General features: G+C 38.6%; 1 pseudogene; it reads right to left on the bottom strand.

Moving 5' to 3' along the window:
- Positions 1 to 16,099: 16,099 nt before the first annotated feature.
- Positions 16,100 to 18,762, bottom strand: LOC143603207 (putative late blight resistance protein homolog R1B-17; annotated as a pseudogene).
- Positions 18,763 to 19,390: the final 628 nt, after the last annotated feature.

Below are 19,390 nucleotides of genomic sequence, written 5' to 3'. Positions count from 1 at the left end.
CCTTATGCCCTAGAAGAAAACTCCAACTAAAACGCGAGTAATCATCAGTAATAACCAGGCAATAGGCTTTTCGACCTATTGCCAAAGGTTGAATTGGACCAAAAAGATCCATGTGTAACAGTTGAAGGGTGGAATTTATGGAATTAACGGTCTTGGGGAGACAGTTTGTGCTGTTTGCATTTAGAGCAAGATAAACATTTTTCAGCACAATGAAAAGATTTTATAGGCAAACCCCTCACATGGTCACCTTTAACTAACTTATTCAAGTTCTTAAAGTTAACGTGACCCAAGCGTCAATGCCATAAGGATGAGTCGTTCTCCGAGGCCTTGAACATCAAACAAGAAGCAGTCGTCATTGAATAATTGCTTCTCATGTCCAGAATATATGCATCGTTATGCCTCGGAGTACGCAACAAAACCCACTCATTAGTGACTTTAAAACCTGGTTTGAGAATTAGACACTCATTTTTTGTAAAGAGAGTTGAGAAATGCTTATCACAGATTTGAGAGACACTGAGCAAATTGTGGTTGAGCTGTTCCACAAGATTGACTTCATCAAAGGTCAAAGTACCATTTGAGACCTTTCCTTGTTTCTTGATTTCTCCTCCTACGTCACTAGCAAAGGAGACATGTCCACAGTCGAATGGTTTGACATCAAACAGCAATGACTCATCTCCAGTCATGTGTCGGGTGCAGCCACTGTCCAAGTACCAATACTGTTGACAGGCCTTCCAGGCTGACCCTACACAAATGAACAGCTAGTTAGTAGAGGGGTCCCGAGACACACTTGTCTCGGGAAAATTAAACAGAAAATCACCAAGTTTAATTTTATGATTCTTAAAAATGTAATCTTTTGGTGAATCAGAATCTGAGGAGCAATCCCTCGAGGAATTTGAATTGTGATATCCTCGGTTTTGAAAAGTTTTTCTGGATTGCCTTCGTTTTGGTTTGGGCCTAACCACAAAATCTTCTGGATTTTTCTTGCTGAAAACCTTTGAAGGGTTCTTGGGCTTTTCAGCTTCTAAACCCTTTTCTAACCTTTTTCTTTCTCTTTGGGTTAGCCAAAATGGTTTCTTTGGTTTTTGTTCTCTCTTTGATTTTGAATCTGTCTCACTGGCAGAAGAGCGAGTTTGGCGAGTCATTTTCTTAGGTTTGGGATCAACCTTAGGAAATGCCTGACCAAATACACTGTTTAAATCTCTTTGTTGTTTGTGCCAGTTCTTGCAATGTTTTGCAAGATGAGAAGGATTTTCACATACAAAGCAACACTTTCTTTGGTTGCATTTATAGACTTCTTGCTCACTGAAGTATGTGTGATTTGACAAATAAGGTGATGTAGTCGGGTTAACATGTCTGTAATCTCTATATGTCTGATAATTATGATCATATGAACGTTGAGTAACAAAATTATTTGAGTGCTTAGGTTTTTGTCGAGAGTAGTAATAGGTACTATCAAACTGATCATTATGTTGAGAACTTTTGTTGAAATTTGTATTTTGAGAAAATGAGGTTTTCTTAGGTGGCACGTATTTACAATATGTGCTTGGTTTTTCATTTTCAAAACTGGATTTCTGTTGTCTCAAATTCTCAATATGATGATCAGTTGATGAGCAGCTAGGACCATTCTATCCATCAACCTTGTCTTCAATTGTTTAATCCTAAACTGTTTCACAATCTAAAATTAGATGAAGAACATTCATTTTCATTACAATCATTTTTACAACTTTCATCACTTGAACTTTCACAAAATACAAGATTAGATCCCGTCTTTAAACTTCCTAACATAGATTCACACACTTTATTACAAACTGGATTGTTAATTGATTTGGTTAGATCCACACAAAATTCAAAACGTGGTTCTAACACTCCTTTTTGCTTACAACCCAAGTTAACCTTCCCACATTCACCACTGTTTACATCACCTGCTTCACAAGACACATTGATGTTAGATTTGTCAGATGGTAGGACTGGAGCAGCAGTTTGAGAAACAGTAGGAACAAATTTCACTGGTGTTGGTATTCTACCAATCCCATATGACATTTCTTCCTCAGGAGAAGTATTATAGCTAAAGTGGGGAAACTGGTGTAGTTGTCATTTAAAGGTGGTGGTACAGCAGTATAATCGTACCCCAGCCCCGCCTTTAGTTTAGTACTTCTCTGGGCTCCAATAATATCATCTAATTTCTCAGATGATGTTTCAAATCTTTTGACTATCTCTTCTTGTTTCCCTTTTATCAGAAGCATCAAGTTTCAAACCTTCAATTTCATCTTTTAGCTTAATAAAATGTTTTTATAGTATATTACTTCTTGTTCAGTTTGAAAAATTTTGAGTTTAAGATTTGCTACATCATCTCGATGAGTTTCAATCTTTTCAACGTAAATCTTGTCAGCTTTTACATACTCATCATTCAACTCTCGAAGTTTTGAAATTTCTTTCAAGACTTCATCATGATTATGTCTATAAAATGTAACCTTGTTAATGCACGCTTGAGAACATAGATTGCTGTATACCTCAACGCTAGGTGATGCATCTGAACTTGCAGCCGAAGATGAAGATGCTTCGTTGTTTGAAGAAAAAGCCATTCCTGCCATGTTGAGATGGTTCTGCAGCTCCTGAAACTGGTAATCCCAATCCATGTCGGTTTGGACCTCTGTTTGAGAGACAAGGGCTCTTGAGTTTGAACCTTGATTGCCCTTGTGTGGATGATTACCAATTTTTTGAATTGAAGTACTGGCTTTTCTACTAGGTGCTTTTTCCCAGTTCGCTTGCTGTTTTCTTCATCAGTCACTTCTGTCACACGAATGTCATTTGCTGGTTTGGGAGGATTTGTGCATTCTCTTGAAAAGTGACCCAATTCTCTGCAGTTATAACACCGAAGCTTCTCTTTGTCAAAACCAATTCTTTTCCTGTCAGATTCCTTAAAACTGTCTTTTCCATACGTTTTCATGAAGTTTGTAGCTCTGTGTACTGCCATAGCCATTTGATATTTGATGTCCATCTTCTCGAGATCCTTTTTATTGATGTCTTTTAGATCTCCTGTCTCAAATTGTGGTGGCAACAAATTTCCTTGCAGTAACTCTTCATGGCTTGACAAGAATGCATGAACCAGTGATACATTTGAGTCATTCAACATTGGAAGTGCTTCACAGTAGTTAGAACTTTGATTTTGCTGAGTTTTTGATGAAGAGGAAATCCCATGGGCTTTCAAAGCTTGTTCAACTGCACTATCAACCGCCTTCTGAAATGAGCTTGAACCAGATGAAACAGACTGATTGCCAATTGAGATAAATGCTATCTTCTGTGGTGGCACAACTGAAGAGTACTTTGGAGTGTTTACTGGATACATGTTTTGCTGAGTTTTGCTTATGAAAGTAGTTGTGTGTTAAAGACAGACAGTTAGAGTGAGGTATGCTTTCTTGTCTTGCTCTATCAAGATCCTATCATTTTGATCATAACTTTCAACGGGTTTTTCTTGTTGCCCGTTTGGAGTGGCTATCATGGGAACATGAGGACCTACTTCAAAACATCTCATCAACTCAGAGTCAGTCAATGAAATAAAGTTCATAAACCTCCACTTAAAGTCAGCAAAGTTGTTATCTAAGGTCATGAATTTTGGAGGTTTTGTATTGGTTCCCACTTGATTCTCAAGCAACAAGTACCCCTTCAACAACTTAGAATCAGTACTAGCCATGATTCCAACAGTTTCAAACACCAAAAGTCGTCAAACAGTTGAGATTTCACAAAACTGAACAACAACTTCGCACGGTATGCGAAGCGAAACACAAGCGAAGCAAAACAGTAAACAATGATGCGAAGCGAAAAGATTTGATGCGAAGTGAAAATGATGATGCGATGCGAAACTGTTATGGTGCGAGGCGAAAAACTTTGATGCGATGCGAAACTGAAATGCGAAGCGAATGTCAGGCGAAGCGAAGTATTTTGCGAAGCGAAATTTCTTGCGATGCGAGAGCCCTATGCGATGCGAAATTGTTCAATATTCCAAAAGCAATCTTTCTTGGGATCTATTTACCTAACTTTTCAGTTTTAGTCAAAGGTTAGTTCACCCACTTTTCTAGTACATCCGATGCGAAATTTTTTAACTCTTCATTTAGAGCAAATTACGAACCCGATTCTTTAATATCTAACACTTTTACACTTGTTATTTCTACCAAGAACACTTTAAACCATTTTATGCAACTTATGGATCCGGATCTTTTTGTAGTTTTTGTGGTTTTCTTTGCAAGAACACTTTCTTTTCACTTTATCAAGATCAAAACCCAAGGTTGTGATCCAAAAACCTCAACTAGTAAGCCGAAGCTCTGATACCAATTGTAGGTCCCAACGAGGGGGGATCTAACAACTATTCTTGGATCAACCAAACTCGGTGCTAGCAGAATATCACACCGGGTCACCTTTAGTCTCGGATCTTGAGATGTTATTTTTGGTTTCTAGAGAGTGAGAGTGAGACAAAGATAAGATGAAAGAGTTAGACAAATGGCAAAAGCTTGTTTTCTCGTGGGAAGCTTCTCTATTTATAGAGAAGCATGCATGAGAACTTTTATTATTTCCATATGCCCAATGGGCTTCTTTACAATGGCCCAAGGCCCAATTACAAACAAAAGAAACTTATAAGCCCAAACATACACAACTACATATATTTCAATACAAAAGACTTAGTAAACAAAACAGGACCTAACAATAAAACCATACATCTCGCATAATTTCCCCGTAATAGTAATGGTAACTTTAATAAGGGTTAAATGATTTAAACAACAAGATATCATTTGATATGAAATTGTTGTGTCGATGAGCCATTACCTTATTATTAACTTGCATTCATTATATTTGAATTTTGATCGTGGCCAAAGCGAATCAAAATTCAAGTAGAACATTAAGTTAGTTTATTGGTTTAAGTGTGATAATATACTTATTTTCATTAGATTAGATAAGCGTGCCTTAGATAGTTATATGGCGCCGTAATTTAGCATCAACTTTTTCACTTCTATCAATCTAGCATCTACTTTAGATCCTAGTCTTGGATTCAAGAAACTGAGTTAGTAAACTTCGTCAACGTGGTCAAACACACTTTTTGTATGCTCAATCTTGATTATGCATTCCGACATTACGCTCCCAAAGCTCTCATTGCTAAAAGTATAGAAGAATATAAACTAGAGTATGTGAAATGGGAGAAGGCAAACAAAATGTTTCTTATGATTATGATGAATTTCATCTCAAGTTCCAATAGGGGAGCCATACCTAATTCATAGTTAACCAGTTGATCTGAATTTAGTTAGGAACAATTTAAGGGATCTTTTAAAGCGCATGCAACTACCCTAACTCTGCAGATGCTTAATTCAAAGTACAATGGAGTTAGTGGTGTGCGTGAGCATATTATGATGATGAGAAATATGGCCCGCAACCTAAAGGGATTAGACACAGAGTTCAGTGATGGTTTTCTAGTTCTTTCATCATGACATCTCTTTCTACATGTTTTAATGCTTCTAAGATCAACTATAACATCCATAAAGGCAAAAAGCTCATTGAGTGAGTTGATAGCAATAGTCACACTAACTCTCCCCTCTAAACACTCTGCCCTCTCCCAATATTTCAACTCCTTCCTCATCATTAACACCAGTTTCCATTTCAACATAACAACAATCTCTAGTTGCACCACATCATCCACACTTTTCAATCTTATGTCCTAATTTGAAATCACATACTACAATCCTTTTGCTAATCTTACTAGTGTATATTCCAAACCCCTTATCGAGCACACCTCCTTTACCACTCAAACAATCCAAATGTCGATCACACCTCTTTTACCAGTTACCAAAAATGGTATTTGTTCTTTAGTTCCTTATGTCCCACACACTAATCTCATTCAATATAAGTGGGTGAATAGGTTAAAGAAAGATTACAATGGTGATATCACTCGCTACGAAGAACGTTTTGTCACAAAAAGGATTTTCCCAATTATCGAGGGTTGATTTTCATGAAAATTTTACGTCGGTGGTCAAATTCACCCCTATTCAAATAATCTTATTTTTTGTTGTCCCAAAGAAATGACCCCTTCATCATTTGGAGGTTCTCAACGTCTTCTTAGATGGTGACCTTACCAAAACAGTCTATCTATGGCCAGGCTTTGTTGATCCCTAACGTTCACGTCATGTGTTGTAAATTCATAAGTCTTTATACGGGCTTAAACAAGCTCCTAATGTATGGTTTCATCGTTTGTCACAAGCTCTTCACACCTTGGGATTTATGGGGTCAAATAAATATCTTTCACCATTCACATTCAAATCCAGTATCACAATCATGCACACTCTGGTTTATGTTAACAACGTCAATATCACTGAAAACAACAACCAAGATTTCGATAAAGTCATTAAACAACTCAACATTGATTTTGCATTGAAAGACCTTGTGATAATGACAGCTTTATGGACATTGAGATTGTATGCAATGCTGGAACATTATACTATCTCAACGATAATACATATCTAAGGTTATCAACATGTTGTTCTTTTGGACTTTAAGTTACTCTCTTCGCTGATGAGCACCTTTCAAACCTATCTATTAGAGATAACCCTCTATTCTCTGAACTAGTCAAGTGTTAACTTATTGATGCACTCCAATATGTTACTATGTCAAGGTCGGCGGACACTGCCTTTAGTCAACAAGATGTGCCAGTATATGCATGCCTTGTCTGAAAATCACTTTTATGCGGTCAACCAAATACTACGGTACCTAAAGGATACTACTGATCATGGCCTACTCATTCACCACAAGTCTAGTTGAGGATTCAACCCTTTCACGAATACACTGGCAATGACCATCAACTCTTAAAGCCTTTTACAATGTTGACTAGGTCGCGTGCCTATCTTCTTTGAGTATTCGTTAGACACAAAATCTACTCTCACCCACTAGTGCGATAATCTAGGTGCAATCTATCTTGCGACTAATCCCATCTTTCATGCTTGAACAAAGCATGTTGAAATTGATATTCACTTTGTTCGTGAAAAAAGTAGAAAAAGGGAAACCCCATGTTTAGATTATAGATGATCAAATTGCAGACGCCTTTACAAAGCCGTTGTTGACTCAAATATTTGCTATCTTCCGCTCCAACCTACAGTTTGCTCACCACTATTAGCTTGTGAGGAAATATTAAGCGGGTGCGGGCGGCCGGCCCAGCCCAACCTAGTTGAGATTTCCTGTTCAATAATTTACAAACCCTAGTTCATTCTCTATTTAAACAACACTATGTACTTGTAATTATTTGTCATTCAATAAAAAAATACCTAGTTGCCACCCGTGGACGTAGGTCAGTTGTAACATCATGAAAAATTTGGTTCAATTTTGACAAACCAACAAAGATGATGGAGTAAAAAAATTTTCATGGTATAAATAATGGGTAAAATAAAACAAAGAAATGGAAGTAGCTTATGGTAAGGAAATAAGAAAGGAAAACTCCATCCCACATAGCAGGAAGAAAAAGAAAGCACTTTATAAGGAGGGAACCTACCACGATAATGTTCTTATGTGGCTAACCACTCTCTCTAGTCCTAGCGGAGGGTGCGAAGCACCCGACGCACACGGGCACGGGCACGGGCTCGGGTGAAGGGTGATGGGTGCAATATGGCGCTTTGATGGCGCATTTTTCACTTCGCACGCTCGCATCGCCGCGGGCCGCTTGAGAGCCGCATTAGTATTTTTGGATATTGGAACGAAACCAAAGCGTGACAAGTTACCGCGCGGCGCAAAGTTGCAGCTTTTTGCCTATAAATAGGGCAGCCATGGAGGATCTCTCATTCATCCCTCACACCTCAAATCTCACACACACAACCTCGGTATTCGTGCCACAACCCCGATATGTCGATATTCCGATGTTTTTGGCCTTGAATTGCGTGCTAGAATTCTACATAGTTACTCTCTCGACTTTCCACCATCAAGTAGGAGTACTGCCCGAGTAAAGCTTAGGCATTTCGTATATCAAGCTATACAAGGTAGGGGTTCTGCCCGATTATTATATTATAAATGGCTTAGACCCTAGTCTGGAATATAGCCCGTACCTTGATCATCTAATAAAGTGAAATATAGATTTTATAAGTCAAGACTATAGATAAAATATGATTTCTTTATTATATATAAAGATTATATTTGTTATAATAAAAAAAACTTGAAATCTACGTTTCTTCATGAAGAAGAAACGTAGTTTATAAATGATTAACCAAAGAAAGGACTAGAGGTGCTTATATTTTATAAAAGAGATAAATGTCAAGGTACAGGTTATGCAATCAAACTAAAGGTCTGAAGCTAGATCATTGATCTAGTATTTATAAAACGTTATTCTCGTACTATAGGTCCGAGGTAACAAGACTATACAAATCAAGTGAGATAAACCCAACAAGAAGAAAGGTGAATACGTCCAACTTTTTATAAAACAAGTCTTTCAATATTTGCATGGGATTATATATCCCTAAAACTTCATAAACAAAAGTAAATGCTAGCCCTCAGGTTATTGTATACGTTTGTTTGGATCCTTACATATGTGGGTAGACGGTGGGCACACCGCACCGCACTTGCTAATGCCTCTGCCATGTTGGGCCGGACCTAAGTAATGTCTGGCAGGAGATTATCTCGTGTATATTGGTAGTTGCTAAGTCCTCGATGTTGCGGTATCGCTGAGTGGTTTTAAGTATAACCGGATGTTTATAATGATAAATTTGACTTGGTTATTTCCTAAGCCACGATGGGCCAGGTCATAAGATACCCGAGGGGATAATTATGTACTTAAATGTTTTGTGTTAGCGTATTCACCAATATGTGTTGCTGACGTATTTTTATAATTGTTTTACAGGTAATGAAAAGTAGGTGTTTGGAGATAATGGATAGTCGTTAGACGATCTGATGTTTCAATGATCGTTTTATTATTAAAATGATGTAAATCATGGTTTTTGTTTTCCAAACACTTTTGTACAAACTAGCGGGTGTCTTTAAATCCCGTCTTTCGAATATAATACTATTTTAATCAAGTCTTCCGCTTTACAACCTTAAACTCTGATATATTTACAAAACAGGTACCAACTTTAGGTCACACGCCTAGGCCCTAGAATGGGGTGTGACATGGTTGGTATAAGAGCCATCGATCTTAGTGAATTAGGTATATAAGTATACCTAAGCTTTGATCAGGGATAAGTTTAAATATTTTATTATATTATTATATAGGGATAAGATAGGTTGGTATTCTTTCCTATCCCTTATTATTCTAATCCTTATAGATGTTGACATTTAAAAAGATGATGGAGTCCTTCTATGAAGATAAGAGACAGGCAGGCTGTCCGGAACCCATCATTCCTCCCGACGGTGAAAGTGATAGCTACTACACCGATTTATTCAACCAAGACAGGCCAGTCATACCGGTGATACCCTACGGAAGTCAACCCGTTCATTTTCCCAGAACAAAGCAGATGCCTATCAACGTTCCGAGTGACCCGCTAACCCCGGAGAATCATCCGTCCGATAAAATGGAAGTTGACGAGCTAGCTAAGTTTGAACCTAAGGAGGGCACCCCAAGCTAGATGCAGATTTATTCAAGAACTTCAGTCTATAACCCTACAGATTCTCCTAATGTTTCTGTTGCAGGTCCATCAAGAAAGCCTAAGATGAGGGTGATACAACCTTTTGAAAAGGTGACCATACAGGTTGATGTGAATAAAAGTAATGTGGAAGTTGAGCCAGAAGAGGAATAAGAGGAAGATCCAGAGGAAGAGTCAGAGGAAGATCCCGAGGAGGAAGCTTCAAAAGAAATGAGCATCGACGAACGGAGCCAAAATGTCCAAAACACTCCAAGATGTGACTGTCCACCAAGTATGGGTTGTCAACAACCATTGTTTCACATGTCCCCTTATTATGATTCGCAAGATCCATATGTTCAAGGATTAACAAATGGTTTTCCACCCTACACCGGTGTTATTCCGACCTTATCAGAACAGGCGGATGAGATAAGGCAGCAAGGAGAGGCCGCGGAAGCTTTTTATAACTTACCATTTGAATCATGTTCCCCACTACCGTATCCAAGGAACCACTATGACATAGTGATGATTGGATATCGAGATCCACCACCTCGATATGGGTATCCAAATTTCATCCCTCAGTACCAAGAAGAACACCTTGACCGGGCGCTCCATGAAACCGATGAGTTGCGAAAGAAGATGGCTACGAAGGGTAGCAAGAAAAAGAAGGTGGGAAAGAAGTTACTACACAAATGTAGTAAGTTGAAGAAAATGATCAAGAAATACATGAAGGATTTGGGTCTTGCATCTTCGCGCTACGCGAAGAAGCAATGATATAACTTCACCATGGAGCGACACGTGGTGACACGTCACGGGACATGTGTCACCACGAGGTAACACATGGCCGGCCACGGTGACACGTGGCAAGCCTACATGGCGACCCACCAAGCCTACTACATCTTCCCGCGGCGAGAAGTTGCAGCTTTTCGCCTATAAATAGGGCAGCCATGGGGGATCTCTCATTCATCCCTCACACCTCAAATCTCTCACACACAACCTAGGTGTTCGTGCCACAACCCCGATATGTCGATATTCCAATGTTTTTGGCCTCGAAATGCGTGCTAGAATTCTACATAGTTACTCTCTCGACTTTCCTTCGTCAAGTAGGAGTACTGCCCGTGTAAAGCTTAGGCATTTCGTATATCAAGCTATACAAGGTAGGGGTTCTGCCCGATTATTATATTATAAATGGCTTAGACCCTAGTCGGGAATATAGCCCGTACCTTGGTCATATAATAAAGTGAAATACAGATTTTATAAGTCAAGATTATAAATAAAATATTATTTCTTTATTATATATAAAGATTATATTTCTTATAATAAAAGAAACTTGAAATATACGTTTCTTCTTGAAGAAGAAACGTAGTTTATAAATGATTAACAAAAGAATGGACCAGAGGTGCTTATATTTTATAAAAGAGATAAATGTCAAGGTAAAGGTTATGCCATCGGACTAAAGGTCTGAAGCTATATCGTTGATCTAGTATTTATAATACGTTATTCTCGTACTATAGGTCCGAGGTAACAAGACTATACAAATCAAGTGAGATAAACCCAACAAGAAGAAAGGTGAATACGTCCAACTTTTTATAAAACAGGTCTTTGAATATTTGCATGGGATTATATATCCCTAAAACTTTATAAACAAAAGTAAATGCTGGCCCTCAGGGTATTGTATGTGTTTGTTTGGATCCTTACATATGTGGGTAGACGGTGGGCATACCGCACCACACTTGCTAATGCCTCCGCCACGTTGGGCCGGACCTAAGTAATGTCCGAGAGGGATTATCTCGTGTATATTGGTAGTTGCTAAGTCCTCGATGCTACGGTATTTCTGAGTGGTTTCAAGTATAACTGGATGTTTATAATAGTATATTTGACTTGGTTATTTCCTAAGCCACGATGGGCCCGGTCATAAGATACCCTAGGGGATAACTAAGTACTTAAATGTTTTGTGTCAGCGTATTCACTAGCATGTGTTGCTGACGTATTTTTATAATTGTTTTACACTAGCATGTGTTGCTGACGTATTTTTATAATTGTTTTACAGGTAATGAAGAGTAGGTGTTTGGAGATAATGGATAGTCGTTAGACGATCTAATAGCACAATGATCATTTTATTATTAAAATAATTTAAATCTTGGTTTTTCTTATCCAAACACTTTTGTACAAACTAACGGGTGTCTTTAAATACCGTCTATATAATACTATTTTAATCAAGTCTTCCGCTTTACAACCTTAAACTCTGATATATTTACAAAACAGGTACCAACTTTGGGTCACACGCCTAGGCCCTTGAATGGGGTATGACAGTAGTTTAGACCGAACCACGTTAAATCCTCATGTTCGTTTATTGCTTCCGTGTGTTGTGTTGAGTTTGTGTGTGCGTCTAATCCTAACGCGTGGTATCAGAGCTTCGGCTCTCTCTTGAGGTCACACGAAGAACACGTTGAGCCAGTCCCGTACGTCGTCGATGCACCAAGAGTCAGAGCTAAGGTTGCGTTGTGATACTAGTAGCCGCCGTCTATTTTTTTTGCGCCACCGCAGAAGGGTGATTGCCGGCTAGGGTTGTGCCTACCCGATCACCAACGTTTTGAGTTTTAGGTTCTATTGTTTTAGAAAGTTTTATAACCACCCAGAATACCACCGCTAGTGCCGCCGGCAACAATAGCCAACTAGCGTAAGAATCAACAGTCAGTCGTTAGTACCAGATCAATTGCTGCTTAAAGTTGATTTGTGGCAGTAGTCAAAATAAACGAGGAAGGTCGGCGTGTTCATTTGCAGTGAACAAATATTGAAGGAGACTAAAATCTCTTTTTATTTTATTATGAATGGTGCTTTGACGAGGAGGGTTATTGACCAAAAGTTTGAGAATACAATTTTTTTGGTGCTGTTAGACCGTGAATAGAGGATGAAGCCGAAGACCATTTATTTCCTTTTTGGCTTGAACCTTTTTTTCGGGGGGGGGGGGGGGTTATTTGTCAAGGATAAAAGGTGAAACAAAAAAAAAAGAAGAGGTCGAGATCCTGTTTAGCAAAGAACGCGCCATAACAATTGAATCAAGATCCTATTTTTATTAAAGAACAGTCGTCAATCAGAAGTAATTAAAAGAAATAGAAACTAGTGCCAACTGCGCTTGCCAGGTTTTATCGTTTCAGTATTTAAAGTTTCAGTTCGTTATTCCAGTAAGTTTAAATAGGTTGATTTTTAACAGAGTTCAGTCAAACAACTGTTAAGTTCAGGCTTATGTCATTGCTGCATCTGTCTTTGTTTTTTATCTAGGTTTTCGTTTTAGTCATTGTAATGACAGAAGACGGAAAGGTTTCGAAACAGAAGTTTGAGGGACAGAAATTTGGTTGGTGGAAAATGCAGATTGAATCACTACTTTGTTAGAAAGACTTAGATGTAGTGCTTGAGGACGAAAAACCAGAAAAATTGTCAGATGAATATTGGAAGAAGTTAGACTAGAAGGCTAGGGCTTGTATTACTTTGTTGTTGTCGGAGATGTTGCGTTTAACATCATGAAAGAAACCACAACGCGTGGTATGATATAGGCACTATCCAACGTGTATGAGAAACCTTTGGCAGCGAATAAGGTATATCTTATCCGAGAGCTAGTGACAACAAGAATGAAAGAGGGTAGGTCGGTTACAACGCATATTAATAATCTTAATTCAATCCTGTCCCGCTTAATGTCAGTTGACATTAAGTTTGATGATGAAGTTCAAGGCCTATTGTTATTATCCTCTTTACCCGACAGTTGGTCTCAAACAGTGACTGCGATTGGTAGTTAGTCTACAATAATTACTTTTGATGGGATTCGGGACCTGATTCCGGGAGAAGATTCAAGATGCAGAAGTTCAAGTGACAATATGTTACTCACAGAAGGTAGAGGTAGGGGAAAACAATGAGGTAGAGGGAGTAGGAAGAGGAGTCAGTCTAAGACTAATAAAGATATTGAATGCTGAAATTATAAAGAGAAGGGACACTTCAAGAATCAGTGTCTGAATGGTAAAAAGAAAGTGAATGTTATAAAAGATGACACAGATGACGGATTCATTAGTGATGAGGCTTTGGTTTGTAGTGTTGAGAGTAACGTTGATGATTGGGTGATGGACTCTAGTGAATCATTTCATGCCACTCACTATAGTGAAACGATAAAGAATCTAAAGTTTGGGGATTTTCGAAAGGTTCGACTAGCTACCGATGATATTCTAGAGGTTGCGGGTATGAGAGATGTTGATTTGATAACTTCAGTCGATACTTCTTAGACTTTAAAAGACGTGAGGGTTATTCCAAGTTTAAAGAAACGTTTGATTTCAGTTGGGCAATTGGATGACCAGGGGCACGATGTTAAGTTCGGGGATAGGCTGTGGAAGGTAGTAAAAGGGAATCTCAAGGTTGCTCGCGGCAAGAAAATGGGTTCGTTGTATATGGTCAATATGTCACCCAAAGGAGTGGATACAGTTTTGGTGAAAGAAAAAATCATGTTCATAGAATCTCGTGGGCAGAAGAAGGTTCGTTTTGAAAGTAACAAACTTAGAGACAAAGTGAAGATTCAGGATGAATGAGCTAGGATGGTTAAATCAGTCGGAGGACATTTTGGCAGTGGGATCACAAGTCGTGTTTCAATTACAGTTCCAGGTCGACACTGTATTAAGTAAACCATTGCTCCAACTTTAAAAGTCTCTCAGTGAATTACTTGATGAATATGGAGAGTGTTTGTTCTCAGGATATCTCAAGATCCGGTAATTTGTTACAGTGGGAGCCGGTAGGGACAGAGAATGAGTCGGCGGCAGGTTTAGCCGTGACTGACGTGTTGGAGCTCCCGGGAGCTTAAACGAATTTTCAGGTTAAGTGATGAGAAGGTGGTGGAAACTAGAAGAAGTTAAGTGTTTAGATTATAAAAGTAAAATCAGGAGTGTAGATGAGAGTACTTAAGGCCTCTGAGTGGGAGATTGTTGGGTTCGTAGGCCTTGTTTGGGCCGATTTATTATTTGAGGTCAAAGAGGAGACAGGTGCGGGCAGCCGGGTCCAGCCCAATTGAGATTTCTTGTTCAATAATTTACAAACCTAGTTCTGTCTCTATATAAACAACGCTATGTGCTTGTAATTATTTGTCACTCAATAAAGAATACTTAGCTGCCACCCGTGGACGTAGGCCAGTTTAGACCAAACCACGTTATATCCTCGTGTTCGTTATTGCTTTCGTGTGTTGTGTTCAGTTCGTATGTGCATTTAATCCTAACATAAAACCAGTTAAGCTCACAGTCTGCAAGTAATATTAACTCTAAAAGGCATGATTAAAAACTTGTCCTGCATTTAGTTTTCTAAAATTCCAAATCTCGTAAATATCTATTGTTGCTCTTGTTGCCGCTCCTGCTACTATGCTGTTGCTCATTCTCCTGCTCCTCCTCCTCCTGCTATGGCTGATATGATTACTACGACTACTCCTCTTGCTCCTACCATACTACGATGACGACGACCACCACCACTATCACGACTACTACTACAATCACCACCACGACTACTATCACTACACAACCACCACTATCACCAATACCACCACTACACCATCACTTCTACTACTATGACGATGACTACTACTACGACGACCATGACCACCACGACCACATCACCACAACTACGACGACAGCCACTACTACGACTCCTACTATGAGTACTACTCCGACCAACACCACTACTACCATCAACTACATTAAATAATATTTGTTTAAAGTCTTGATGAATCTCATTTAGAAAAGCTCAACAATTAGATGGGTTTTTTTTGTTGGAGTGATCTGTAGTTCAATTGGTTAGAGTGAGGCACCTAAAAACTTCAATTTGTAAAGGGTGAGATTTTGGGTTCAAGTCCCTTGAGACAAAAAAAAATAAAAAAAAATAGAGGGCTCAAGTTGGGCCAAAGGTTTTTCTCACCTATAGGTGGGTTTCCTCCTGAGAGTGAAATGGAAATGATTGGATGAGTTAGTGACCAACATAAAAACTTGACTTTGTGGCATGTTTTTCAAATCCGATTGGGTCCAAACCGGTTTGAGGGAACTAGACTACGAAACGGTATACGAACTGACGGGTTGGGTCGGCCCTAACTGGTTTGAGACAAACTGGTCTTTTGGGTGTAGTGGGTAGGGTTATAAAGCGGGTTGGCAGGCCCAAACAGGATTATTTTACACCTCTATCTAGTAATGTAGTGTTACTTGATCCATCCGCACTGTCCCTTAAATTCTCTACATAATGGAAAAACAACCCCGAATTAAAGACAGTAAGCATGTGTATAACATATGACTCTAATTTATAAACCATGAAGAATTTCAAGGTATGTGAGATTACATGCATGATACATATATTTACAAACATCTCTCTAAAATTAATCGTGTCTATAATAAACTGTTCTATGGTTGCATACTTTTTATATATATTATCTGACCCAAATATGTTATTGCAATGATATTATCTGAAATTACCAGTCCAACACCCATGCCAGCCCTCGCAATTTCCTGTTATAAGCGAGGCGGTGCAACATTTTTCTAACGTTGATCTTCAAGTCATAGTTCCCAAAATTTTGTTGCTCTTCTTGAATTATGTCAAGGGATTCGACAACAGCGTCATTGGAGTCATCAACATCAATAAGCTCAAGTGTCGAGATGTAACCAATTTCAAGAGGTATCCCTTCAAGATATCGGCACGTATCAAGAACTAAATGTGTAAGGCATGGGAAGTTGACACTAGAAGCTTCCCACTGCTCGATATTCAAGCCATTCAACTTCAAGAATTTTAGTTTCTGAAATGGGACATCACTAGCTTCCCATTCGGGTCCCCAAAACGCATACTCTAGTAGATTTAGAACTTCAAGGTTTGGTAAAGATTGAATAATTGACATATCACTCCACGGAAGATAGCACCCTGATAATGAGAGTTTTCTTAATGAATCAGGAAACGTCACATGAATCTTTTGAAAGTTAACATTGGTTGTTAGTTGCCGGCCACTATCTTGTATGCCTGAGGCCGTATAAATCCACATCAGAGTTTCTAGAGAACTGAGTGCCTTGAAGTTCTGATTCTTCCGTGTGAGAGTCGTACAAGTAAGCTTCTTGACACGAGGAAAACAGTTATCCCAACTTTCAGCCACACAACACAAAGCCACATTAGAAATTGTTTGCAAATTCATTGGTCTTTCAATTGAAGGGAAATAGATATAGCCATTACTCCATAAATGCCTCAGATACACCAAGTTTGATATGGCATTTGGTAAACAAAAACGTAATGTACTTTTAACAATGATGGTTTGAAGGCTCCAAAGGTTACATACTGAGGATGGAAAACCTTTGGTGTACCAGAACGCAAGGTACCTTTAGTGAACAAGTAACCCTATTGCCGATGGGAAGTCTTCAAGTTGACACTTTTGTATATCCAACACCATTAGAAGAGGGTAAGAATAGAAATACCTATTAGTGATGCTAATCAAAGACATGTTCTTATGAAACCACAGAAGTGAATGAACCCATGGGAACGGCTCATGAAACAATTTGTTGATTTCGAAGCCCTGGTTTGTGAATATGCGACGTGGCTTATATTGTTTCATAGAAGAAAAATTACTCATTTGAGTGCTTATTTTCATGCAAAAATGTCCTTTTGTAGCTCTTTCCAAACTGAGTTCCCTCAATAGATCATGCACAGAGCAAGCTTTGACAGCGCCATTGAATTTTCTGTTTGTAACAATTACAAGATTTCTATCGACCAGTTCGTTCAGGTAATCTTCTCCAATTTCCTCCAAGCTCCGTTTTCCATCTTCTTCAACAAACCCCTCAGCCACCCACATCCATATCAACTTTCGTACTTGAAACTTATGATCTTCTGGGAAGCCACCAAGATACAAAAAGCAGTCTCTCAGACGAGGAGGTAAATGATCGTAACTCAAAGCCATGATATCCTTGTTCCTACTTTCATCACTAACAATGTAGGAACTGACACACTCAACTATTCTTTCCCATGAATCTTTGCTTCGTTCTTCTTTAGCTAGAACTCCAGCCATGACAACCACTGCAAGTGGCAATCCATGACACTTCTTTGCAATTTCTTTTCCATGTTCGATCAACGATATTGGAAAATTATCACCATGGAAGGCCTTCTTACGGAGTAATTCCCAGCTTTCCATGTCGGTCAAAAATTCTAACCGGTGAATAAAACCATTCGATTTTGCATGTAGAGCGACTTCTTTAAGACGACTTGTGAGCAGAATTCGACTGCCATTGTTATCATTTGGGAAAAATATTTTGAGGTCATCTCAAGCTTGAATACTCCAGACGTCATCAACAACAATCAAATATCTCCTGCGCATAAGACTTTTATGCAACTTCTCACGAAGTTTTGAGTCGCTTGCACTATCAGGGACAATTTCATTGCAAATGGACACCACTAGTTGAATCAACAAATCTCGTCTTTCATATGTTTGAGAAACAGTGACCCATGCTCGGATATGGAAATGGTACACAAGAAAAGGATCGTTAAATAGTTTGGTAGCAAGGGTAGTCTTGCCTAATCCCCCCATACCAACTATAGATACCACATCCAGTTGCTTTTGATCTTCCACCAGTTTGTCTCTTATGAGTTCAGCATCACGAGTGAGGCCAACAACCATATCCTCGTACACTTTCTTTGTTGCTAATGGATTTCTAGTGCCAGCAACAACAGTTTGTGTTTCTGTTTTCAGGCTATCAATACTTCTAGATGAATCCATTTTCCGGTTATCAAGGATCGTAATGAGTTCTTCTTTGATAGATTTTAGTGATCTCATAACATCCTTAAGATTCAAGGAGTGCTGATGATAGGTGGTTGTTGTCTTACTTTTCATAAAATTTAGGTTGTACTTAATCACGCTATAATTTAAGTTTCTATAATTTCTAGAGTATACAAAAAGACCCACGATCATGTGTGCCTCGTGTGCTACATCTTTGAGCCGTCTCTTCAGATTTCTCACTTGTTCAATCTCATGTAGCATGTTTTGTTCTTCAACAATCAAGACTTCGATCATGTTTCCGAGCTCTTGATAAAGCAATTGTAATTGAGGCCTTTTTGATAAGATTAACGCGTTGTTACTGACTATTCGATTATTGTTATTGTAACTCAGCTGCATCAAATTCTCCATGAACAATTCCAACCCTGTGTATGTCATCTTTTCTTCCTAACAAACCAGTAAAAGGTGAATAAGAGTTCTTGATGAGTTCAATCAAGTTGTTGTATATCATTTCTAAATCACCACTAAGTTGCAATTTAAAGCTCAAAAAGGAATAATGGTACGCAAAAATGACATCCAGAATTAAATGAATCATTATGGGAGAATGAATAAATAGTGTTTTGTTGATCACTAGAATGGAATCATCTATTAGAGTATTAACGTCCCCCCACCATATTCTCTCCTATAATTTAACTAAAAATCATACTTTTTAAAATTTATCTCTCATTTGAGCCCCGCTCACCCCCCCAAGGCTTAAGGATACCCTCAACGGATATAAAATTCTCGAAATAACAAATCGGCCCAAACAAGGCTTACGGTTACCCTCAACGGATATAAAATTCTCGAAATCGAGCATGGTAAAACAGTGACTTCTCAAGACAAACGTAAATGATTAAGAAACAAATGGATTAGCCAACAGTGAATAGGGCATTAGGGTGTGCGACATACTATTTATCCGAGAATTGAAACTTTAATCACCAAGACCATATGCGACACTCATGGAACGAAAACAGTGAAGAAATTGCTCACTCGAATAATGATCGGCCAAAATAGAAAAGAAATAAAT

This window comes from Bidens hawaiensis, unplaced genomic scaffold (assembly GCF_021521415.1).
Source record: "Bidens hawaiensis isolate Kalapana, Puna unplaced genomic scaffold, B.hawaiensis_p1.1 tig00061021_1, whole genome shotgun sequence".
NCBI classification, from domain to species: Eukaryota; Viridiplantae; Streptophyta; class Magnoliopsida; order Asterales; family Asteraceae; genus Bidens; species Bidens hawaiensis.
This window is presented reverse-complemented; position numbering and strand designations above follow the sequence as displayed.